The sequence below is a fragment of the Tachypleus tridentatus genome, chromosome 13 (genome assembly GCF_004210375.1).
Source record: "Tachypleus tridentatus isolate NWPU-2018 chromosome 13, ASM421037v1, whole genome shotgun sequence".
NCBI lineage: Eukaryota > Metazoa > Arthropoda > Merostomata > Xiphosura > Limulidae > Tachypleus > Tachypleus tridentatus.
In genome coordinates this window covers 132,500,870-132,527,985 of record NC_134837.1, presented here as the reverse complement: position 1 = coordinate 132,527,985, position 27,116 = coordinate 132,500,870, and the positions used below count along the sequence as shown (strand labels likewise).

The following is a 27,116-nucleotide window of genomic DNA, read 5'->3' as shown; positions in this document are numbered from 1 at the left end:
GTCTTTACACTGATTTCATCAGTTTATTTTAAATATAATTTATAAATCATTTCAACTTAATACTAAAAATAAAAGTTCGGTATCTATATTGTATCTACCTGATTATGAGCCCGATAGAACAGCGTCTTTCTTGCTTGTCAAGGGGGAGTCGCAGCTTACAGTTTAGTCACGCTATTTGTTACTGAGTGTGATATTCCAGTGAAACTTTTTAACCCTACTTGTTTCTAATGTTTTAATCCTATTCAGCTCAAGCCTTGTAGGTGGCGGCGCATCATTGTAACGCAGCAGAATGTGTAGAGAAAAGGATGACAAGTCAGGAATTCCATTCTTAACAAAAACACTTTAAAACTATGTGGCAGTGAAGATGACAAATCATAATGAATCAGCAGAATACCTCAAAAGGAAGGATGTACTCTCGTGAACAGTGTACACCTGGTGTTACTCCTGGAGTTATTACATAATATCATGAAAATGTATTATTACTGTGAAAAAGATTCCGAATAATTTATTGTTCTGGTGTAACTTTCGAAGATTAAGACTTTATAAATCACTTATACTTTAGAATTAACAACTTAAGCCTAACTCCATGTTTTTTGGTACCACACAATAAGCAAGTGTAAAAAAAAAAAGATCATATCACATTTAGCTCAGAATTTCTTCGTTTTTTCTCGACTACTATCTCTCATACATAAAACTATTAACATTGTTTACCCTGGATTTATATTTGCTGTTTTTTTATGTGTAATGTAGAAGGCAAGATTAGGTTGTTACGGTATCAGTAGCCTATGCAGACCAGCAAAAATGTAGTAAATGTATTGTATAAGTTTAGCTAAAAGGTAATGTGACTAATGTCATAGAACAAAAGCCTATAAAGATTATAGCATATTGATTCATCAGTTAGGTATCTCTCTACTGGCGATAACTTCGGCAGTAATCCCAATAATATCTAATGAAATCCAGCAAACGTAGATAAAGGTTAGTCCTATATTCATATACTAAGGTTAAAAGTGTTAAGTAATCATCTTAAGAAATAACAGCACATAAGAAAATAATACAAGTAAGGAGTAGATTCCCTTGAATAAGATAAACAGGTTATAGATAAAAGATGAGCGGTGATATTCTATGAATCAAAATAAACTACAGTTATAAATTACTAGTAGTACGTATAAAACTATTGCGGATGCGGGATAGTATTCCCAAACCCACGATTACAGATGCTGGATAGTATTCCCAAAATTTGACAAATCAATATAAGAAAGATAAAAAGTATCCCAGAAAAGATGGGTGAAGAAAACAGTAACAAAAACAGTGATTCTCCAAATAGTTGACAGTTTAACTTGTGGGGTTATTTAACGTACAGTATGCCCTACTAAACAACAAAGAGTTTGTGTTTTGATGTTACATCACATGCAATATATCCTACTAAATACACATTTTAATACCGCAAACAAGCTTTAAAAAACCGACAAAATTAGCGAAACATTTTGTGAATAAAAGCTAGAATTGTATATACTTGATATTAACATCTGTTTACGTCCTTTTGGCATCTGAAGTACGACAGATATCTGCCAAAGAAACGACTCGAAATGCTGAAGTTACGATTTTAGAAGCATCTTCGTAGATAACAGCCCAGCGTGACAACGCCAAGTTTTACGATCGTTACACTTCTATTTTATTTTGTATTTCAGACGTCATGACGAAGATACACCAGAAGCACGTGACGCAGTCAGGCTAATACAATAATACAGCAGGAATAGAGATTGCATATTTCTGATTGAAAGAATGGCCACTGCCAACTATTAATATATATATACATATACATATATATTCACAGTAGATTGCCCGTTTAGAAATACTTTCGATTTTAATGTTTTGCAAAATTTAACACACACATAAAAGTATTACTATTACAAGGCCCAGCTTTCTCTTTTTTGTAATAACTAACATTACCGCCAGGAAAATCATTAAAACATTAAGACTTTTTAAAAATATTCTTTAAGCTTTAAACAATAATTTCACCATTATGATAACAATGAATTTTGAAGAATTGTACTCAATGCCACCTGGTGCCAAAATATTTGATCAATTTTTTTTACCGTAACGTTGTGTGTAGTTTGGTTTTCACATATGTCAGTAATTAATAGAAAAATGACTGTTTCTGGCTTTTCAAAGTTTTGTGAAGAAATGTGTGGTGAAAAAAAATTGCGTTGGTTGGTCGAAACACATGGTAGTAGCACTAGTTCTCACAATGAAATAAATTTCTGAATTTATCTATGTAACTTGCATTTACGTGTGTATTTACAACATGTCATTTGGATTGAGGTTAGGATTGCTTGTAAGTTTTAGACATTCGCCCAAAGCGACACAAACGCTATTTCACCAGATAGCCCTAACTTTGAAGTGATAGACTTTAGGGAAGGCACGAGCCAACAGTAGCCATATCCAGCTCTTAGGATACTTTAATCAGAAAGTGAGATTTGATCGTTGCTTTAGTAATGAATGCAAACCATGGACCCTCGGATCCACAGCCCAGGATGCTAATCACTAGATTTTGCCATGAGATACATCTCTTTCGTCTATATATACACTAAAATTTTATTGTTTGTTCTGTTTATGAAATTAAGCACAAAGCTATACAATGGACTATCTGTGCTCTACCCACCATGGGTATCGAAGCCTGGTTTTTAGTAGTGTGAGCCCGCAGACATTCTGCTGTGCCACTGGTGGGCGTTAAAATCTTATTACTTTGGGAGTCATCAAATTGATTAGAAGGATATTAGTTATAACTCTATAGGGACTGGGGCTTTATGATTTCTAAACTATTGTATGCCTATCTAAAAGCTAGTGGTTCTATCAGTTCCTTGTGAGTATAGGCTTAAAGTTAGCTTCGTTACACGGTCCAATATACATACAAACAGAAAAACACGACAGTGAAAATTGTCTTGTTAAAACAGAAGACTCAATAAAGGTCAGACTTTCTTAAGAGTTCAATGTTCAACTAGAAAGTATTGAAGAAAAAGATCTTCCATAAGTATAATTTAAACAGTTCTTGAAAATATAACTACTGAGAAACCTCGTGTTAAACATCTAATACTTGAACAACATTCTGTCTTGTTTTTCCACCTTAATGAAGATAACTACTATGTTCTACTTTACCAGATTATATAGCACATAGAATAAAAGGGTTAAAACCAAGAAATTGTCAGAAGGTTTCCCTTCTACTGCATTTTGTCTGTGATAATATTTCAGCTGCTGACTTTGTTTACCATCCATTTTAAAAATACAAATTGAAACTCGTCACCGAAATGCATACCACTTCTGTATATTAGCAAATACAGGTGTAGAAATTAATGAGATCTAATATGAATAATTGTCTTATATCAGATTACCTATACAGATCATAAACATAAGCTTTTATTAAAATGTAGAATTATAGTAAGAACTGCAAAGCATATATAAGAATTTGAATTATAACGGTAATCTCCTTTACATGTATTTCACCATGTCCCCAATTATCTGTTTTTATAAACAGGCTCCTAATAATCGCTCACAGATTTAGCGTTGTAACTTATCAGTCATTTAAACCTAAAACTACTACCATTCGCACCATCTGAATGTTAGTAATACAGTTAAAGAGATACACACCTGTTATGTAATTCCACTTTCAAGGACTTCGTGACTAATACACTTCAAATCCACCCTTTCCTAATCACCTGTGCATGGTGGAAACTAAATATGGCGGGAAAAGTATTACGCACTCTATGTATTTCCCTTTGAAGTAAAACTGAAGTCCAGGAGAACAGGTAAAGGAGAACACACAATTTCATGTTCAGTAATTATTTATTGAAGAATACAATTTACTCTTACCATTTCAGTTACGGATAACAATAAATAAATGTCTTGGCTGTTGTGTATAACGTTATAACAGAATTACATAATTTGAACATCTGCACCAAGTATATGCCTAAAGGAGATTACGCGCTTTAAAAAAAACAACTAATATAATTATAAGTTCCAAATGGATATACCCAAAATATCTCTTGATTTGAGGTATGTTAAAATGAAGTTATGTACTTTCTGGATTGATTTTAGACTCTAACCTTTTTATTTATTTAAAAGTTGCAGTTATTGTATGGAAAATATGGAAAATGGAGATTTTTATACGTGAAAAAGTAATGGGACAATGGCCTAACAACACGTTTTTAAAACATAAGTGTTTACTAAATGATTACAATAAAAGATTTTGCCATACGTATAATTTTTGTGTTTCTCTTGTTGCTTTCAAATTAAATCTTCCGCCCGATGAGATGTTAATTTTAACACCTCATCATCGTTTATTTCCTTGGTTTGCTGGAAAAGACGTTAAACACATTATAAATGTTTCAAAAGCTTTGTCCATTGTCTGTCATTTAAAATTATTTTATGTCGGTGTGAGGTACGTATTCAGAGAAATTTGCCCCAAAACAGTGGCGACATCATACTGTACACTTTAGAAACACTGGCCCAGAAAACTGTAAATGTTGAAGCCATACATGTCGGACGTGTCTTTGTGTATTGTAGAAGTTTTGAAAATTCTGTTATCGCTTTGAAAATAGAAAATAAAAGTACCTTATTTATCGCTGTATTTCACGTGTCATTTTCAATACACGTAACTTATCAAAAAGGATTAAACGCTGCGTTCTATCCTAGACTTATAAATGATCCAAGCTATGATTTTTAGAGTAAAGACTACATGATGTTCAGTCTGGCAACGTTCACGTGATATTCAATCACGCAGTGTTTAGCAGGACAACGTTATGCAGGTACTGCAAACAAATCATCGTTTCATTTTAATCACCTTTCTTCATGAAAACTATAGTTCTATGACAACTGAGTGTCTTATAGGTTAAAATATATGTATGTAATTGTATACAGTAGTCTACAGAACAGGAATCCCCCACTCCCCGATATTTCCGAGGATTACAGTTGTAATGTTTGATTGATAACGTATAAGCTGTAAGAAACACACTGACTACAGTAATATAATCTAGCAATCAATCACCCCCACCCCCATTAGGGGGCTAGTACAGCCGTTGACCACAGCCCTCTAGCTATCAGTGAACAGACGTATAAACGCCCACGCTCGATGGTGTGAATATTAAGCACGTGATTCTCGGCCTAGCGACAAGTGCCGAGCGCCATGTTGAGTGATAACACTGAACTATGTAAAACTATTAAAAAAAAGAAGTTTCATCCATTTTAGGTTGTAAATTCGACATTAGAGGTTAACAAGCGTTGTTCAACAGGAGGCCCTAGGGCCGCATTTGATCCACCAATCCCAAGTCAGGAATGAAGAGTTACGATAGCACTTAGAAACATTCGCAATTCTAGGTGTATTTTACAATGCTTAATGAATGTTGCTTATTAAAATGTATACTTCTAATATTTAATACAAATAAACTTGAATAGAACTACGATAAGTCTCTTTATAGTTAACCAGTATATGACCCCTGAGACAGCAGTCAAAATACCACGAGGCTTTTTACGAACAGGCAAAGACTAATGGTTAACACGTTCGGAATGTGAATCTGAGGGTTCGCGTCCCGTTACTGCAAAAGTTGTTCTGTACTTTGGGCCCATGGATACACTAGAAGCGTAATAATCATATTCGACTGTTCGATCACATAAGGATAACAGTTTGGATAAAGCTGAATAAATAAAGTTAAAACCAATTCGTTTAAACTTTATACTGTTTTAAATTGTTCCTGTTTTTTTTATCCACTACAAATATTTCCGTAATTCGGTGCGATAAAAAAGCATGTCTTTCAACAAGAATAGTTTATACACGGCTCTTGGCCAGGTGGTTAAGGGGCTCGAGTTCGAATCCCCGTCCTACCAAACATGATCATGCTTTCAGCCATAGGGGCGTTACAATGTGACAGTCAATCCCGTTATTCGTTGGTAAAAGAGTAACCTAAGAGTTGGCGGTGGGTGGTGATGACTAACTGCCTTCCCTTTAGTCTTACATTGGTAAATTAGGGATGACTAGCGCAAATAACCCTCGTGTGGCTTTTCGCGAAAGTTGAAAACAAACAATTTTTTTTATACACGACTCTGAGAAATAAATTAAAGAAGAACAGGTGGTGTACTTCTATTTCAATATTGTGATTTTATTATTACTGCGTCGAACTATAATATCTTGTTTAATATTGGATTTGGATCTTTTAATTTTTTTCACTAGTGAGTTATTTGTATTTCCTTTTGTACACTACTTACGTGGTTATCTTTGTATAGAATTTCCTAAAGTATTTTTAACAGTCGCAATTAGTATTAAAATTAACTTTTATTTCTTTAATATAGCTAAAAACATATATTATAGGCTTAGTTAATTTTCTTACGATTATTTCTCAACAGATGTACAGGAAAAATGTGGCTTCACAAGGAAAGCTAGAATGATGACAAAAAACAAACATAAGTTTAATGTATGAAAATAGGGCAAGAGTCACTAGTATTTCAGGAATAAATTGCCAAAGGAATGTGGTTTTTGTGTCATAATGAGGTCATGACTAAAGGATATTTTTTCTATGTAATATTCTAACAAGTGTGCTAACATGTACTTGATAATTGCTGTTTTCTGACGCACCAGATAATAAATAATCTACGAGTTTATTAGATAACGGTCAGAATTTGTAAATTATCAGCTAACAGCCAGATTCTGGAGTTTACCAGTAAATAGTCAGTATTTGGAGATTGCCAGCTAACAGCCTGTTTTCAGAAATACGAACTAACAATTAATTCCCTAAGTTTGTTTACTTTTTAAATTCAAAGCTATACAAGGGCTACTTGCGATAACTGTCTCTAATTTAGCAGTGTAAGACTAAAGGGAAGGAAGCTAGTCATCACCACCCACTGCCAACTCTTGGACGACTCTTTTACCAACGAATAGTAGGATTGACTGTCACGTTATAACATCTTCACGGCTAAAAGGGCGAGCATGTTTGGTGCGACGGGGATTCGAATTCGCGACCCTCAGATTAGGAGTCGAGCGCCCTAACCACCTGGCCATGCCTGCCAAATTCCTTAATATTACTATCAAACAGCCAAATTCTGAAGAATAACAGTTAATACAGATTGTGAAGACTACCAGTTAAAAGTCAGTTTCTGGAGACTGCTAGGTAACACAGAGATTTTGGAGACTACCAATTTGTAAACAGTTTATAGAGATTACTAGTTAACACAGATTTTGAAGACCACCGGTTAATGCTCTATCTATTCGAAACACAGTGACAAGTTTCCTCACATCGAGTAACTCAGTAAATTATCACACAATCAGGTCTCTTGAAAAGAACCTGTTCTGATCAACGAAACAGCTTTTTAAAGGCACTCATTCTTCAATCATTAACATCTATTTACACATAAATTATTTTAATTTTTAATAGTCTATAAAATTCATTTAAACGATTGTTAAAAAGCATAAGAAGCCTTAACTGACAGCGAAAATGTAAAACACAAAACACACCTCCTAACTGTTGTAAATATTCATTAATACAAAAGTCTTTTAAGAGCTGTGAATGAAAATTGAACTCTTAATATTACATTAAGTAGATATTTGTCTGTTTCTCAGTGCTTTTTAGGATTCTTATTCACGAATGTGTATATTAGAACAAATGTTAATGATTTTGATTTTTTTTCTAGGAACTATCCACACCATTCTTCCATTTCCCCAACACTTCTCTCTCCATTAACTTCCACACAATCCAAAGTCCTTTACAGAAAGTTAGGCAAGTATCTCACTTCATAGCCCAATAAATTTATTCAGTCTCGAAAACAACACGATAGGTAATATTTAAATTTAGTCTTTTAGTTTAGTGCACAGTAACACATATTCAGACTTAAGCCCTACCATATGTTTTGCATGTCACTGCCCAGACAGAACACATACTTAGTTTTAAGGCTTACATAATAAGTAATATATATACTTATATAATCTTTTTTATTACCGCTTAGTAACACCTATTTGGTTTCAAGCTCTACAGACAAAGTAATATTTAAATTTTGTCTGCTATGTCAACGCTCAGTAACACCTACTTAGTCTCAAGCCCTAAAAACACGGCAATATTTAAATTTTGTCTGCTATGTCAACGCTCAGTAACACCTACTTAGTCTCAAGCCCTAAAAACACGGCAATATTTAAATTTTGTCTGCTATGTCAACACCCAGTAACACCTACTTAGTCTCAAGCCCTAAAAACACGGCAATATTTAAATTTTGTCTGCTATGTCAACACCCAGTAACACCTACTTAGTCACAAGGCCTACACACAAAGCAATATTTAAATTTTGTTTTTATGTCAACAACCAGTAACACCTACTTAGTCACAAGGCCTACACACAAACCAATATTTAAATTTTGTTTGTTATGTCAACAACCAGTAACATCTACTTAGTCACAAAACATGGCAATACTTAAATTTTGTTTATGTCAACACCCAGTAACACGTACTTAGTCACAAGGCCTACACATAAAGCAATATTTAAATTTTGTTTATGTCAACACCCAGTCACACCTACTTAGTCACAAGGCCTACACACAAAGCAATATTTAATGTAATATTTTATTTCACTCCCTGGTAATACTTGGTCAGTCTTTTGGGATACTAGGCAATATTTAAACTTAGTCTTTTATTTCACCGCCCAATAAACATATACTAAATTTCAAGGCCTGGACTGTAGTTTTTTCCATTTTTCGATTTTATCCAATATATATCTCCTACACTCCAGTGAACGAAAATACGTGCAAATACGAGTGATTAATTCACGGCGAGTCTCATTCAAATATTGAGAATTATTACTGTCATAAACTGATTATAACTATTCGTTGTTAGTCAGGATTCAGAAAATAATGTTATAATCAGTTGGACAGAGACAACACACATAATGTAGTATTTATATTTACAATTTTGATAGTTTTTTATTTAAAAACACATACACAAATTATGATTCACAGTTTTTTTTTCTAGGGGCGAACCACGATCTCTGTACGTTTTTATCAGTTGTAGACGTAATTTCCTCCTTTTTCATTTATTTCTCTAACAAAATCGTAGATTATGTGGCTGATATGTTATGTTTTAGGATAAAGTAACTGCATTATGCTTGAAAATAGTTCCACTTAGTAGTCTGAGTTCCTTTTCTTTCTCTCTCTCTACATATATGTCATGAATTTTGACGAGTTGGAGTTATGGTGTGAATTAGATTAAGCAAGTTAATTATAATTATTAGTAATTTCTATTTAAAATAATTACCAATCAGCTCTTTAGGTAAGAATTAATAACACTATAATATTTATTTTGCTTGATTTTTTGATTCACAAGAACTGGCAAGCTCTTCCAAATAATCCAAACAACTCGAAACGACGAGACACAAATAGTTTTCTTGCGTGCTTGCCAAATGAAAAGTTTAGATATTTTTCCCTTCATCCTGATTAGGTCAGTGATCTATAGTGTAAGGCTATATATATATATTATATATATATATAGAAAATAAAAGAACTGATCCACCCTTTCGCCTCTCTTTATCTAGCGTGGGCAAAGAAAAACTGTGAATAGTTTGTGGAGTGTACCATGAAGCTATGAATATGTTGTTTACTTTACTTGTCGGGTTTCAATTGCTCATTGTTAGCATCATCAAATAAACCTCGAGATGAGAAACTACCAGATGAAAAGATTGAACTATGCAAAAAACCGGAGCCAGAGACAGCCTCAATGCCGTTAGAATTCGTTAACAAAACGACACGCCTTCATAAATGTTTATTCATTATGTTTGTTTGTTACTATGAACGATTTTAAAGTATTCTAAAATGATAATTTTTACTTAACTTACCAGTCTTTGAAAACACGTGCAATATTTTTGGCAGAACGCCAGTGGTTTCCATAGAAACAGTGTAAACAACGTGGAATATAACTAGACCAAATGTCACGGGTTTTTATTGAAATTGTGTAACATAGGGAATTATTTAGAAGGATAAACTTTCAAAAAACATAATGAAGAATAGTTCCGAACATTCATGGAGATGTGTAGACAGAATAATTTATACACAGAGTTAAAGAGAAACAAGAAACACAAGAAATTTATAAATACAGAATTAAAGAAAGACGACAAAACAAAGTTTTTATGAGAAAAGTTTATGGATAGAGTTCAAGAAAAACAATACAGAGTTTTTACGCGAGATGTTGATAGATACAGAGTTCAATAACAACAAAAAAAACGACAATACAGAGTATTTACGTGAGAAGTTTATAAATACAGAGATAAATAAAATCAAGAAAAACGACAATACAGAGTTTTTACGTGAGTTTACAGATACAGAGTTAAATAAAAACAAGAAAAACGACAATACAGAGTTTTTACGTGAGAAGTTTATAAATACAGAGTTCAATAAAAACAAGAAAAACGACAATACAGAATTTTTATATGAGAAGTTTATAGATACAGAGTTAAATAAAAACACAAAAAACAGCAATACAAAATTTTTACATGAGAATTTTATAGATACAGAGTTCAATAAAAACAAGAAAAACGACAATATAGTTTTTACATGAGACGTTGATAGATACACAGTTAAATAAAAACAATAAAAACAATATAGAGTTTTTACGTGAAAAGTTTATAAATACACAAATAAAAACACGAAAAACAACAATGCAAAATTTTTACATGAGAAGTTTATAGATACAAAGTTCAATAAAAACAAGAAACACGACAATAAAGAATATTTACGTGAGAAGTTTATAAATACAGAGATAAATACAAACAAGAAAAATGGCAATACAGAATTTTACGTGAGAAGTTTATAGATACAGAGTTCAATAAAAACACGAATAACAGCAATACAAAATTTTTACATGAGAAGTTTATAGATACAGAGTTCAATAAAAACGAGATCAACGACAGAGTTTTTACGTGAGAAGTTTAAAGATACAGAGCTAAATAAAAACAAGGAAAACGACAATACAGTTTTACATAAGAAGTTCATAGATACAGAATTCAATAAAAACAAAAAAACGACAATATAGACTTTTACGTGAGAAGTTTATAGATACAGAGCTAAACAAAAACAAGAAAAACGACAACACAGATTTTACACGAGAAGTTTATAGATAGAGAGTTAAATAAAAATGGCAATACAGAGTTTGTACGTGAGAAATTTGTAGATACAGAGTAAAATAAAAACAAAAAAATGACAATACAGAGTTTTTACATGAGAAGTTTATAGATACAGAGTTAAATAATAACAAAAAAACGACAATACAGAGTTTTTACATGATTAGTTCATAGATACAGAGTTCAATGAAAACAAGAAAAACGACAACACAGAGTTTTTACTCGAGAAGTTTATTGACACAGAGTTTTTATATGAGAAGTTTATAGATATAGAGTTAAATAAAAACACGAAAAACGACAACATAGAGTTTTTACGTGAGACGTTGATAGATACACAGTTAAATAAAAACAATAAAAACAACAATATAGAGTTTTTACGTGAAAGGTTTATAAATAGACAAGTATAAACACGAAAAACCACTATACAAAATTTTTACATAAGAAGTTTATAGATACAAAGTTCAATAAAAACAAAAAACACGAAAATACAGAATATTTACGTGAGAAGTTTATAAATACAGAGATAAATAAAAACAAGAAAAACGACAATACAGAGTTTTTACGTGAGTTTATAGATATAGAGTTAAATAAAAACAAGAAGAACGACGATACAGAGTTTTTACGTGAGTTCATAGATAGATACAGAGTTAAATAAAAACAAGAAAAACGACAATACAGAGTTTTTACGTGAGAAGTTTATAAATACAGAGTTCAATAAAAACAAGAAAAACGACAATACAGAATTTTTATGTGAGACGTTGATAGATACACAGTTAAATAAAAACAAGAAAAACGACAATATAGAGTTTTTACGTGAAAGGTTTATAAATACACAAGTAAAAACACGAAAAACAACAATACAAAATTTTTACATAAGAAGTTTATGGATACAAAGTTCAATAAAAACAAGAAACACGACAATACAGAATATTTACGTGAGAAGTTTATAAATACTAAGATAAATAAAAACAAGAAAAACAACAATACAATGTTTTTACGTGAGTTTATAGATATAGAGTTAAATAAAAACAAGAAAAACGACAATACAATGTTTTTACGTGAGTTTATAGATATAGAGTTAAATAAAAACAAGAAAAACGACAATACAATGTTTTTACGAGAGTTTATAGATATAGAGTTAAATAAAAATAAGAAACACGGCAATACAGAGTTTGTACGTGAGAAATTTGTAGATACAGAGTTAAATAAAAACGAGATCAACGACAGAGTTTTTATATTAGAAGTTCATAGATACAGAGTTCAAGAAAAACGACAATACAGAGTATTTATGTGAGAAGTTTATAGATATAGAGATAAATAAAACCAAGAAAAACGACAATACAGAGTTTTTACCTGAGAAGTTTATTGATACAGAGTTAAATAAAAACAAGAAAAACGACAATACAGAGTTTTTAACCGAGAAGTTTATTGATACAGAGTTAAATAAAAACAAGAAAAACGACAGTACAGAGTTTTTACGTGAGACGTTGATAGACACAGAGTAAAACAAGAACGAGGAACAGACAAAGTTTTCAAATGGATCACAAAAGCAGTTCTTTTTTTCATACCTTTAATATTTTGGGCCCTACACACAAAACTTGAGCTGCGTTCAAGCAGGTGGCTATGAATAAAAGTTATGGTTTACTTTCTTGTGCATCTACGGCGGTGTTATTTTGATTCGGGTTGAAACTTTTTATAAATAAACGCATGATAAAATCTTTCTCATGGTATTTATACATACAGAACTCAGCGTGAGAAGTAACCCTGGTTAGGGCCTTTAATTCAACCAAAGAAAAGATTCTTTTGACCCAAGCTTTGACTTCTGGACAGATAAAACAGGTAGAGAGTTTACTTTGTAGATTTCTGAGTTTGTTTGACAAGGAGCGGGTCTTGAATCTTAAAACAATTCAAACCAGGAGATGTTGCAGCTAAACTTTCAAATCGCAATAGAATAAAAATAACCAAAGAAGAGCCTTCTTAAGAAGCTTTGATTCTACATAAAGGTGGAGGAAGGTGTTTAGTGTTTAATACAAACTAATAACAAGGGTTTTTCCACTCTACTTGGTTGATGTTTCATTACTTAAAGATAGTTACAGAGGAAGTAATCACGATGTAATTTAATACTGGAGAGAAAGAGAAAAAAAATCTAAGGAGTACCCCAGAGGAAGGACTCCAATTTTCACATTCCAGTGAGCGATTTAGACACGAGTTTCGATGACTATCTGGAAACTGGAGGAGAATATGATGACACGTAGTTCTACATGAGAAATGGACTAGCATATAGCATATAGCAATAAGTGATAAATTTAGAGCACTATAACTTAATTATAAATCGTGCCGTAACGTTGTAGCCCAATACATCTGATACATTGAAAGTGATGAGTTTATACAATATAATGTAAGAATGTGATATAACACTGTGGTAAAATACACACAATAACCTGAAAGTGATGACAGCTGATTATAGACCATGACGTAAAAATGGGATATAACACTGTGATTCAATAAATCTGAGAAAGCGACAGTGGTGAGAATGGATTATACATCATGATGTGAGAACTTGATATAATGCAATGTTCCAATATATCTAATAAATGAACACGGTGCGATTAACTTATACATCATTGTGTCCGATCAGATAGTTTTTGCTGCCAAAGACAGAATCTACTAGCCAAAGAGTTCTTCTGAATCCTTTGGTCAAACTTTATGGTTGCTTTTGTTTGGGGATAGATTCACGTGGGCCGTGCCACGAGAACTACAAGTAGTTCCACTCACGGACAGAGTCTGTGAATAGTGTTGTAGTTTTTATTAACTCACTGTTTTTCATACGTTAGAATAACGGTTAGATGAATAGGTTTTGGTTTGTTTAAGGGCAGAGCTGTACAATGGTCTCTCTGTGCTGTTCCTACCATAGAAATCAAACCGCAAACTTTAGTCCTATAAGTTTTCAAGCTTACCGGGGAGCCACCAGGGGAATCTCTTCTTTTATTAATATTAAATAGTATGACAAATGTTTGATTCGTTAGCTGTTTTAATATATGGTATGAAGAGGATAATACATGTTTAATATAATTTTATTCACACTTGTCTTATCTTAGTTGAAATGCTTATTTACAGACATGTAAAAATGGAATATTTTTACGTCAATTAATAACGTTTACACTCTAAGAAACCAATCTTCTGGTCACTGATTTATTTCACAATCTTTATGATCAGTCAATATCACTCCTAATGGAAAGAGATTAAATAATTCTCAGCCATCTAAATGAAGAGATATACTGTAGATATACTGTAGATTATTCATTGAAATTTTGTGCATAATTCCTTTCTGTGATTTAAATGAGGTACTCTGCACTGTTTATTGCGCGGATTTATGCAGCTTTGAAACAGGAACAACGAAAACAGTCCTAATTTGGTATTGCTTTCATTAGCTCTCAGTATCACGACGTATACGCGCGTGGTGTTAGCGTAACTTGTTATTTAACAGTGATTCTCTTCCTGTTCAGAAGAGCACGAGGTTTGAGGGTTTGTGCGGAATGGCGGTATGCTAAGGGGCAAATTTAAATGGTAATAATGCACCGATGACCAGGCCAATCAATCATTCGCACTGAACGAAAAAGCGGTTTATCAAGGTGACATTTCAAGCCGACTGCTTAAGTAAGCAACCCTCAAACCACGAACAGTAAACACTAATTATTGTTTTCTGTCAGCTTAGAGGCAGACTGTTTCTATAGCAAATAACGTTCATCATAAGTGCGTCAGCTGTTCAGACCGGAGTTATTTTCAGCACGTTACGTCGTCACAGAAAGATTTCCACAACACTAGCAACAGAAATAAAATCAGAGTTTTATTAATAAACAAACATCCAGATTTGTTCTTCTTCATTTTCCTTATGCTAATGTTACGGAATAAAGATAGCCTCACACTTGCATAGCGTTTTTAATGTGTTTTCCTTCTTGAAAATTGTTATGCCTAATTTGCCATAAGTTATTACGGTTACTTTGTAAATTGTTGAGCCTAATTTGCCATATGATGTTACAGTTAATTTCTAAATTGTTAAGCCTAATTTGCCATATGATGTTACAGTTAATTTCTAAATTGTTAAGCCTAAATTTTCATAAGGTGTTACAGTTTATATTATAAAGGTTCTATAGTTATTGTTATTACGATGCAATCTTTAAAGAAATAAGAAATCCCGAACTTATTAATTTATCTATTTTTAACAAGAAATCTAGCAAAAAAATTGTATGCTTCTGTGCTTCCATACATATATAGCAGATATAAATATAATTCTAGTTAACGGTTTCTAGATGCCTAAATACATGGATAATCGATACGAAAATACTTTATACATAAAATAAAGAGTAAATCTCTACCAATAGTGACGATTTTCAGGTCGTGGAAAGGACGTTCGTTCTGTTTAGTATTTTTCTTCGCCAAAAATTAGACTTATTGTGGTATTATCAAACGCTGACCAAATATTTCCTGCTATACTGTAATGTCCACATTACGTAAGTACCTTATAAATCTATAAGTTCCTGGAATCTTACAAATGGCTGTTTGAAATTATAAGATATATGTAGTCGTAGTCCTCGTAGTGGTAAACTGCGCATCTTCCAACATCACGTTTAACTAATATTTCGTGCTGGTGAATCCTTGGATTTAAAGTTCACAACCTGTTAACCGAAAACCATTCCGTACTTTACCTTGTTGGCGAGCTATAAGAGTGATAGCCCAACCACACTATTCGATCAGGCAGGAGTTAGCGGTGGATGCTTTTACCTAAACGTTTTCCTGCTAGTCTATCAACTCAAAATTATAGAAATAGTTAAGCACACAGACGTCACTATCGTGATACTCCGCAAATCATGCAGCCTGTTGCATAACAAGTCTACTTACAAACAACTCATCACGTGCATTTAACGGGTTTTTTTTTTCTGTAGTCAGAACCAAAGTTTAGGAAATTCAATATCATTTTGCAGATAAACCAGTATTTCTTACGGAACGTTTGGATTTCTACATTACAAACGAACGTGGTGCTTAAAAACTTTCTGAGGCGCGCGAACGTTTACAAATGCTGTCTCATTTTTCAATATCTGACACGTAACACTGATGGTTTGCTTCATTTCTTTATTTCTCAACTCGTGAACGAAGGCTGAGAAAAACGCGAACCTATAGTGAACCAATAGCACGCATGAACTGAGCGTTGAGAGCATTTTTCATCGAGTAAGGAGGTTTTCCACAGTCGGTTTACCACTCACCAACTCACTGATGATGGCTGTCCATGAGCCGAACTCTTTCTCGAGTCGTGGTCACTCATGGACAAAAGATTAATGGCATGACGAAGTAATTATTCAGGTTAGATTTGGAGATATATAAAAAGTTTGTGATTTACCCTTCATTTGTGGTTAACATTTTACTACACAGACAAAAACGCGTGACATATAATATCGATTACTGAAAGCTTCAACTCAACGCGTTCAGACGTTAAAAACGCAAACTACCTGTTACCAATGATACTTTATTTACAATTTGACGTTATTAATGTAACAACTGACACACGAACACAGAAGGAAGTGAAACGAAAACGCAACACAACCAAGTTCCCAATTAAACAAGTTATGAGCAAAAGAAAGTTAACAGAATTACTGCTTTTCTAAATAAATTCATGTGTAGTTGCTAGAAATATAGTTCTGTTGCTTTTAAATAAGTATTATATACTGATATATATATATTACACTTTCTAATAATCGAAATACAGGATAGCCAAGGTAAATATCACTATATGTACGGTTATTATGTTTTTAAATACATGTTTATAATATATAGTTGATATAAATAAAATTATTTTCCGGTTGCGAATTGTTATTAAGATATCTGCAAATATTATTGTAGGAAAAACAATACCAAATTTTATGCTTTCTCTACATAAGAAAATACAAATATTTTCTACAGTACGAAAACACCTTGAATTGAAAACATCTCACCATCTATTGGATCATAAACATTGTAATACGTCTCCAACAGACATGTTTTAACACACATTGTTTATCAACGATGCATTCTTGTAATACGTCTCCAACAGACATGTTTTAACACACATTGTTTATCAACGATGCATTCTTGTAATACGTCTCCAACAGACATGTTTTAACACACATTGTTTATCAACGATGCATTCTTGTAATACGTCTCCAACAGACATGTTTTAACCCACATTGTTTATCAACGATGCATTCTTGTAATACGTCTCCAACAGACATGTTTTAACACACATTGTTTATCAACGATGCATTCTTGTAATACGTCTCCAACAGACATGTTTTAACACACATTGTTTATCAACGATGCATTCTTGTAATACGTCTCCAACAGACATGTTTTAACCCACATTGTTTATCAACGATGCATTCTTGTAATACGTCTCCAACAGACATGTTTTAACACACATTGTTTATCAACGATGCATTCTTGTAATACGTCTCCAACAGACATGTTTTAACACACATTGTTTATCAACGATGCATTCTTGTAATACGTCTCCAACAGACATGTTTTAACACACATTGTTTATCAACGATGCATTCTTGTAATACGTCTCCAACAGACATGTTTTAACACACATTGTTTATCAACGATGCATTCTTGACATCAAAACACCACATCATAGAGGAACCTTTTCTTCAAATGCCTGCGGATCTCTATTCTTAAAAATTAGACAAGAGACACAGGTTACAGTTTAAAGGCAACTGACACTTTTATTGTAAATACATAATTCATATGACAAATTAGATACACAGGTTCCAGTGTAAAGACAACTGACACCTTTATGGTAAATACATAATTCATATGACAAATTAGATACATAGGTTCCAGTTTAAGACAACGGACACCTTTATCGCAAAATTCAAACGTCACTTGTTGGTTTGTACAAGCGGTTTCACCCTTAAGAAGTCATGAACTTGTATAAATACGTCGTAGTCATGGTGTCTTAATGTTCTCACCAAAGGTGAAGTGTGTATCCATATAGCCTATAGGTGAATTATGTGAGGAAATACAAAGTATATATGTAAACTGTAAACGATCTCAGTGAATTAATTACTTAGATCAACTCTCTGTGACCTCGTTTTGTTGCAGGGGACAAAGGTGAAATTATTCCTTGTATGCCCTGCAGGGTTTTTTGTCCCTTTTTCAAAGTTGTTCTGGTAGTAGCAATGCGAGCTTAAGATAAATAGCGCTAAACAACAAGAACGATAAAACAGTAGGTCGACCAACAGCTGGGACTGGTTAACTTATCGGTGTTTGTCTTCCTGGTAAAATTTCAGGAGGTGAAAATGACGCCAAAGAATTTAATTTAAAATCCTCCAGTACGAAGAACAAGAAATAACAAAGAAGTAGTGATTGTGTAACCACTTGTTTTCAACTGATGATTTAAGCTGAAAAGGACGTACGTTAACATGCGCGTGGGTAATATCTGGATTGCCCAACAGTTCAAGAAAACTGAGGCAAACACAGTACACCACAAAAATAGCAACAACAAAAACACACAATCAACCACGAAACAAAACATCCAAAAAAGTATCACAACAACATTCAACACATATATGCAAAAACAGCTCGTTTGGGTTGAGAAAATATTTTACGTAGAAGAGCGAACAACGTTTCGACCTTCTCTCTTCTACGTTCGCTCTTCTACGTAAAATATTTTCTCAACCCAAACGAGCCATTTTTGCATATATATTTCTCTACAAGTGGGTTTTCTCGACATCACTGAACATTCAACACAATAAAACATCTCAAACTATGAAACACTCTAAAAACATCTATTAAATCTTCATAAAACACCCAAACAAATACAAAAAGCAATGCAACAATATGCCTAAAAAAGAAAATTAAACCCCCCGGAAAATTGTAAAACATACAATAACACCTCCGCCCCCCACAAAAACAACAACAACAACAAAAGAAACACACAAATCCAAAAGAACAACACCCATGTAACCACAATTTATTTATTAAGAATCTTGTATGAAAATAAATGTTATTTTGGGGCTCGGCATGGCTAAGCGTGTTAAGACGTGCGACTCGTAATGTGAGGGTCGCGAGTTCGCATCCCCATCGCGCCAAACATGCTCGCTCTTTCAGCCTTCTCTCTAGTCTTACACTGTTAAATTAGAAACGGCTAGCAAGATAGCCCTCGTGTAGCTTTGTGCGAAATTCAAAAAACAAACAAACAAAATGTTATTTTGAGAGACAACTTGGTTTTTATAGCGAAATTCTGAAAACAAATTAAGAAGTTGTTAAAAAAAAGAAATGTTTTGCATCCTCCCCTCTGTTTTTGATCATTATATTACTATTACATTAACTATTATTATTATTTTCAACCAGATCTCGAGTGATCAGATTTTGGAATTATTTGAAGCAATTGATTTCAGTAAAGAATAAAAAAACAAATTAATTGCATTATATTCAAACGAGGACCAGCATGGCCAGGTGGTTAATGCACTTGACTCGCAACCTGAGGGTCACGGGTTCGCATCCCCGTCGCGCCAAACATGCTCGCCCTTTCAGCCGTGGGGGCGTTATAAGTTGCAGTCAATCCCACTATTCGTTGGTAAAAGAGCAGCCCAAGAGTTGGCGGTGGGTAGTGATGACTAGCTGCCTTCCCTCTAGTCTTACACTGCTAAATTAGGGACGGCTAGCACAGATAGCCCTAGAGTGGTTTTGTACGAAATTCAAAAAAACAAACAGACTAGCTTCCTTCCCTCTGGTCTTACACTGTCAAATTAGAGATAACCCAGACAGCCTTCGTTTAACTTTGCGCGAAATTCAAAACAAACTGAACCAAATATTTGAACTTGGTACTATGTCAAACCTACCAAAGGACTTATAAATCTGAGGTCAAAGTATTTCAGGACGTATGTTTATTGAATACCTGTAACTATTTACGTAACTAATTACGTAACCCATATGATTTTGGGCTCTTATTGAATATCCTGAAACTATTTCTTGCCAATGCCCCACGGATTTGGGGTCTTATCCTATCTTCCGGAACTAGCTTCCTTCATTGAATGTACTAGTTTAAAAAAAACACACTATTATTTGTTAAACTTATTAAGATTTATTAAAACTAATTATTTCTTTCCTTTTATGACATTTCAAATCCCTTATTAGTCTAACTTTAGGTTATTACTGATATGTATTTAATACAGCATGTGAAAGTCGCAGTACCAGTTAATACAGCATTGTTTATGATCAGTCATTGCTCTTTCTGTAATACGTGTAGTTTGAACTGTTATTTTCATGGTTAAACCTACAGAAAGCAGATTTAAATATTACGACAAAAATAACGTAATGATAATACATTCGGTGCATTTTTTATTTATCAATAAACATAATTTTTGAGTCTTGAGGTTATCGATTTATTAGTCTTCCTTTAATATACTTTAGTATTTCCAATAAATAGTTGTTAGCGTGTCTGGCTACGAACCAAATGGATTCAGGGTTCGGCACATGGTATCATTGAATATTCTCCGTATTTTAGCTGTGAGCGCGTTATAAACGTGAGAGTTAATCCCGTTTGTTTGTTTTTCCATTCAATGACAGAAACTATTTGTCGCGGATTGTTTCACCTCTAAAAATTTTAAATCAGGAGTAGAGTATGTTTGTTTTGTTGTAAGTGCAAATCTGTGCTGTGCCCACCGTAGGGACTAAAACTAGAATTTTAATATTAAAATCTCAAGCTGAGCCACCGGGAGGGTAAAAAACTAAAGACGTCTGTGCCTGAACCCTAGCTCTTCTCGTAATCTGATTTTCGCGGGTTCGAATCTCCGTCGCACCAAACATGCTCGCCCTTTCAGCCGTGAGTGCGTGATAATATTACGATCAGTCCCACTATTCGTTGGTAAAAGAGTATCCCAAGAGTTGGCGGTGATGACTAGTTACCTTCCCTCTAGTCTTACACTGCTAAATTGGGAACGCAAAGCGCAGATAGCCCTCGAGTAGTTTTACACGAAATTCAAAACAAATCAACCAATCAAAAGTATAGAAGAAACTTAAAATAAAATACCAAAATTATACTATTGCCTTGATCAAAGTTTACGGATTTACAACAACGGCAGATAGCCCGATGTGACTTTGCTATAGGAAAGCACACACACACGACTTGATCAAATATGTCTTACGTTAATTTCAAAATCTTTAAAAGGATTTAAACATCTCTGAATCGTCAACATAAGGGAATGCTTTCATTGTTTCAACCGTCACGACGTTAAGCCTAATCGTAAAACTACTTTGTTAGTTTGTTTTTGAATTTCGCACAAAGCTACTCGAGGGCTATCTGTGCTAGCCGTCCCTAATTTAGCAATGTAAGACTAGAGGGAAGGCAGCTAGTCATCATCACCCACCGCCAACTCTTGGGCTACTCTTTTACCAACGAATAGTGGGATTGACCGTCACATTATAACGCCCCCACGGCTGAAAGAGCGAGCATGTTTGGCGCGATGGGGATGCGAACCCGCGATCCTCAGATTACGAGTCGCATGCCTTAACGCGCTTGGCCATGCCGGGCTTACCGTAAAACTACAAATGCCCTAAAGAGAACAGGGTTTTCTACATTAAATATTCCTGATTATTTCTAAGCCTTACGCTGCCTGGATGGCTTCTGTCTTCCATCATATCTTTAAAGCAAATATTTATAAATATCTATTCAGTAAATGTCGCTATTATATTATAATCTGTTCTTTAGAAGAGAAAAAAATAAAAACAACCAAAATCTATTTTGAGTCGTTCTGTGAGTGAGCAGTCATTGTTCATGTGAATACAACTAAATATTATGTATCAGCTGAAGTCAAGTGGATCTTCCAAACTGTAATAAATAGTTCATTCCACGGAACGTTAAGTTTTTCTTTCTTTTGCTAGGTAAAATAATAAGCATGAAACACACGCGAGAAAGAATCTATGTCTAGTATTTTAACCATCGCAACGTTTCCCAAAGACCCACGCCGGTCTTATCTTCTATCATATTCAAATTTGGAGTATTCGAGGAAGGCGAGTAGCCCCCCTTTCTGAGCATTAGCGTCGTTCTAACTAGAGGACAACACACCCGTTGTTCATTGTGTCTTTCCTGTCACACGAACTTAAGGAACATCTGCAGTATGTCTAAGTTCGACTCCAAAATACCAGTGTTTTACTGTGAAGTTCAGACTGTCGTCTACAACACTGGCTTTGTGATTAACAGCCCCTTGTAATGATGAACCATTTGTTATATTTATCCAGCTGCTCCGAAAAAACAAACATTCAGACAGAGATGCTTTAAGAACACTTTTCCATCTCAGCTCCATGGTTTTGATTCTTTCTTGGAGACCGTAGTGGTCAAGGAATGGCGGCCAATATTATGCAGTGATATAGAGTTCTTTCTAATTTATTTTAGACTAAAATAATCCAAGAAACAAGTTTACTACTTTATATAATTAAAAAAGAAGTTAAAACAATTTCACGTAAATCTACTGAAGTCATCCACTCATTTATCTACTAATCTCTCTTTCGACACGACCACAAGTTTCAAGAGGACCCCAGTAGTCTGGGTCATCAAAGGCAAACACAGCGAGAGGACAAAAGATGTCTGATATCCTCGCATGCCTAAAGCACCATCTGGAGGTCTAACTTATTTGTATGTACTATTTGATAAGTACACACATGCATACAAATATGTGAATAACATTAAACCAACAACTCGTAATAATTACATATAGACATATGTGGATTGCATTTAACGATCAGCTCATAATAACTAATGAATACACACGTACATATCTCCTAATATGTGGATCACACTGAACCAATAATAATAAAACCCAAAACAAAATTATTGATAAAATTATTAAAATGACAGCATTTTCCATGAATTGTTCTCTAGTATCCAAAAACACAAGATAAAAAATAAATAAATATTTATTTGTATGTTAATCTACATGCGCATGTGATTAAGCGATACAAGTCTTTTAATTTGTTGTGCCTTTAAGTTTAAACATATTTGCTGGTATTCTGGGTTTCCCGTAATGCAGCATATGCTCTTAGCATAAAACAAACCTAAATTCAAGTCATCCGGAAACACCTGTCAGTAAGAAACAGACTGAGAAACACGTGTACTAACAGAAGCAGCTGTAGCAGTTTACAAGACGAATGACACGTGTCAATTATACTGACATACGTACATTTTACTATCGCATTCATTAAAGCTTGTCCATTAGCCGTTGTTAGGTTTATAGGTTTTTACTTGACCTTTATGTATCTGAAGGTTAAATCATGTTTAAGGCGAACCTACAGCCTATTTTTTTCTTTAACTCAAATTATGTTATTTGGTTCTTTTTAGATTATTAGCATATTATTCTACAAACATATTGCTCTTTCATAAAACACCCATCACACATTCTCCACGCAGAAAGCTATGTTTTATTTTGTTGTTTTTAACAAGCCGGATTGTGCTATCTCATCCAATTTAATCACGTATTTATGTTTTCGAAATAAGAGCTATCTGAAGACAGTGGTGAGTTGAACATGTAATAGGAGCCCTATAATTACTAGGAACCTTAAATTATATATATATATATATATAATCCACCAATTTACAGAACGAAACACGTGCGACACAAGAAAGCTGGACAATAATGCCAATGCTTTCGTTTTCACCTAATAAGCAAGAGACGCTGTGTCAGAAACAAAAACAACAAAGTCACAAATCATGTATGAAAACAGACAATTTTTCCAGGAAATTACCCGACAAAAAAACTGATGAGCTCTAGTTCTAGGAAACGCTGATGACTTGTAGTCGTTAGGAGGTTGTGGTTACGTCCCAAAGAGAGCTTACGCATGCCCATATGTAGCACTTCTTAATTTACAAAGTGAACAAAACCAAAACCTAAGTACCGCGACCACATGTCTGGTCTGTTAGTAAGCAACAAATGAAAGTTTCATGTTTTTAGTGCAATTCTTATTCGTGAATAAACGGCAATTAAAACTAGTTGATCTGAATGTACATCTGATGTACAGTTAAACAGGAATCATTATCAGTTGATCTGAATGTACATTTGATGTGTGTGTAGTTAGACAGGAATTACTATCAGTTATTCTGAATGTACGTGTGATGTGTATGTAGTTAAACAGGAATTATTGTCAGTTGATCTGAATGCATGTCTGATGTGTATGTAATAAAACAGGAGTGACTAGAAGTTGATCTGAATACATGTCTGATGTGTATGTAGTTAAACAGGAATTACTAGGAGTTGATCTGAATGCATGTTTGATGTGTAGGTAGTTAAACAGGAATTACTAAAAGTTGATCTGAATACATAGCTGATGCGTATGTAGTTAAAAAGGAATTTGTAGAAGTTGATATGAATACATGGGCAATGTGAAGGTAGTTAAACAGGAATTACTGTCAGTTGATCTGAATACGTCTGATATGTATGTAGTTAAACAGGAATTACTAATAGTTGATTTGAATACGTCTGATATGTATGTAGTTAAACAGGAATTACTAATAGTTGATTTGAATACATTTCCCGTCTGCGGTTAAAAATAAATTACCGTAATTTGATCTGAAGATTAGTTAAAGAGGAATAAATGTTATAGAATCATATAATTTGGTTACATGTTTGATCTGTGGTTAAATAGAAACGGCTGTTAGGCTGTATAAATAAATGTTTGATTCGTGAATAACCAAAACTGAAAACTATCTGAACACATGCCTGATTTAAAGTCCTCAAAGACGCAGGTCTAGTGGTTTGACCACGTGTATCATCTTCAAATACACATGAATACACATGATTTAATCTTACCACATGCCCAATAATTAAAAACTGAAGTCAGCATGACCACATATTTATAAACAGATATTAAAGACACCTTTTGTGATCATATATATATATATATTAATTGTTCGATAAGTTGCGCAACGTAACAAAGTTCGTTTAGTTGTCCATTCTACTGTTTGAAAACAAAATCTGATGCAATTTATATAAAATTATGGGTTACACCATATAATACAGAATTACGTTACATTGATTAACACAGATTTACGAGTTACACTGAATAATACAGAATTATGGGTTAGTATGCATAACACAGAAATATGTGTCTGCTGAATCGTATAGAATTCAAGACTACACTGAATAATAAGTAATCGACACATAAATTGAATAATATAGGATTATACGGAAGAATGCAGAATTACAAAGCACATGAATAATACATAACTAGTAGGGACTTGTAAAACATTTGTAGTCAATTTAGTATTTTTATTGCAACAATACTTCTAGAAGAATAGAAAATAATTCTAAACACCGAAATCTATGTCCATATTCATTAGACCTAAGATTAGTTTAGAGTTTATTGAGTATGTTATGTATTCTTTAAAGAGGTAAATTAATACCTTGACCTGTGTACGTTTTTCTGGTTTTGTTAAGATTATATTTTACCGTATTTAATATTAGCAATAAATAAACTTACAATGATATTTTAGAACTTAACGTTGGACCTTTACAAAATTTTTCATAAGCTTTTTAATATGTTATTGTACAAAATGTTTACTAAAGTAGACCAGTATATTCGGCCTTTTTGTTTACATCTGTACAAATGAAATGCGTTCACATGCGCGTTTAATTACTGAGGTTCACACGTATTTTCAAGACAGACAAAAACTGATTATTATTATTATTATAGGCTAGGAGTTACACTGAATAAGACGAATAATACTTTAAAATACTTTGTACAAGTTTACGGATTTCAATAATTAATATTTAACAATGTCGAACTTTGTTACGAATTATAGGTTTTTCCAATAAATAACAAAAAGGAATATCGTACAGAATGATGGGTCCAGTGAATAACACAGAAGAATATTGGGTTTTACACAGAATTATGGGTTGTAGTAAATAATACACTAAAAGGAAATATGAAGTATGAAGATTCGTGTTATGAACAAAAACTGCAAGTTTAAAATGGCTACTTTAACATATTGTTTGGTTTTATTTCTCATAGAATTAGGTTAGGATTACTTGTGCCTGCTTGTTTGGCTAAGAGGAAACACACAGAGCTTATTAAGAAAAGAAACTTCTATGTACGTCACTCACATCGAGATAACATATAATTTGAAATTACCACAAGAAAAAATATATCATAAATAGCCTTAGAGTCAAGAAGGATACAGGGAAAACTTTGATATGCATTTTAGTTTTCAATAAAATTACTTGGGCTGTGAATCCGAGAATCATTGAGGTATAATGGGGTTCCTCACTTTGTGACAGTTAAATCCCAGTATTCGGTCAAAAAAGACTTATCGGTGAGTGTTGTTGACCAGTTGCTTTCCCTCTGGTGTACAAGTTCATAATTAGGTACACTTACACATACAGAGAAACCTTATGTAGTTTTGCGCGGAAATTATAAGCAAATAAATAGAAAAAAAAAACTTTCCAAAGGTGATACTTGTTTCAATGTTGTACAAACCACGCTTTAATTAATAGAAATGGCGAAGAGAAGAAAAGAATTCCAGTAGTGATGACTAAACTCTCTGATAACTTACAGTTTTTCTGACACGAAGACTCTAATGAAGTGTTTGTTATCAGTGATATGTGTGTATCTTAGGCACCTTACAACTAGCTTGCATTTTTAAGGCTGGCCTGTATATCACAGGACTTGAGGTTTTACGTATTGTTTTAAAACTTAGAATATCAGCAAAGCACAATTATACGCAATATAATTTCAAACGGCGTTGTTTCCGGTGCGTATAAGCGCTGGCCAAGCCCGACCCGCGAGCCGATACAAAGATGTTATCCATTTTTCCTTGGCATAAAAAAAAAAAACTCTTCAATTATATCTCGACTTTCTCATCACATAAAAAAGGGAAAAAAATGAAAATCAAATTCTGCATTCACGTTTACACTGTCAGTGTAATAACAAAATAAAGGAATTACTGGTTCA

The 27,116-nt window shown here is 33.5% G+C and overlaps 1 protein-coding gene across 7 annotated transcripts in view; it reads right to left on the bottom strand.

The window, feature by feature from the left end:
- Positions 1-27,116, bottom strand: part of LOC143238868 (uncharacterized) — a 303,511-nt gene that overhangs the window by 90,667 nt on the left and 185,728 nt on the right. The window contains exon 1 of one of the 7 annotated variants that reach the window (XM_076479467.1): positions 15,515-16,436. The exons of 4 other annotated variants lie outside the window; for them this stretch is intronic. The gene's annotated coding sequence lies outside the window, so the exon portion shown is untranslated. Of the gene's footprint in view, positions 1-98; positions 205-15,514; positions 16,437-27,116 lie in introns of those variants that run through there. 2 more of the 7 variants (XM_076479469.1, XM_076479468.1) reach the window with 2 other exon arrangements.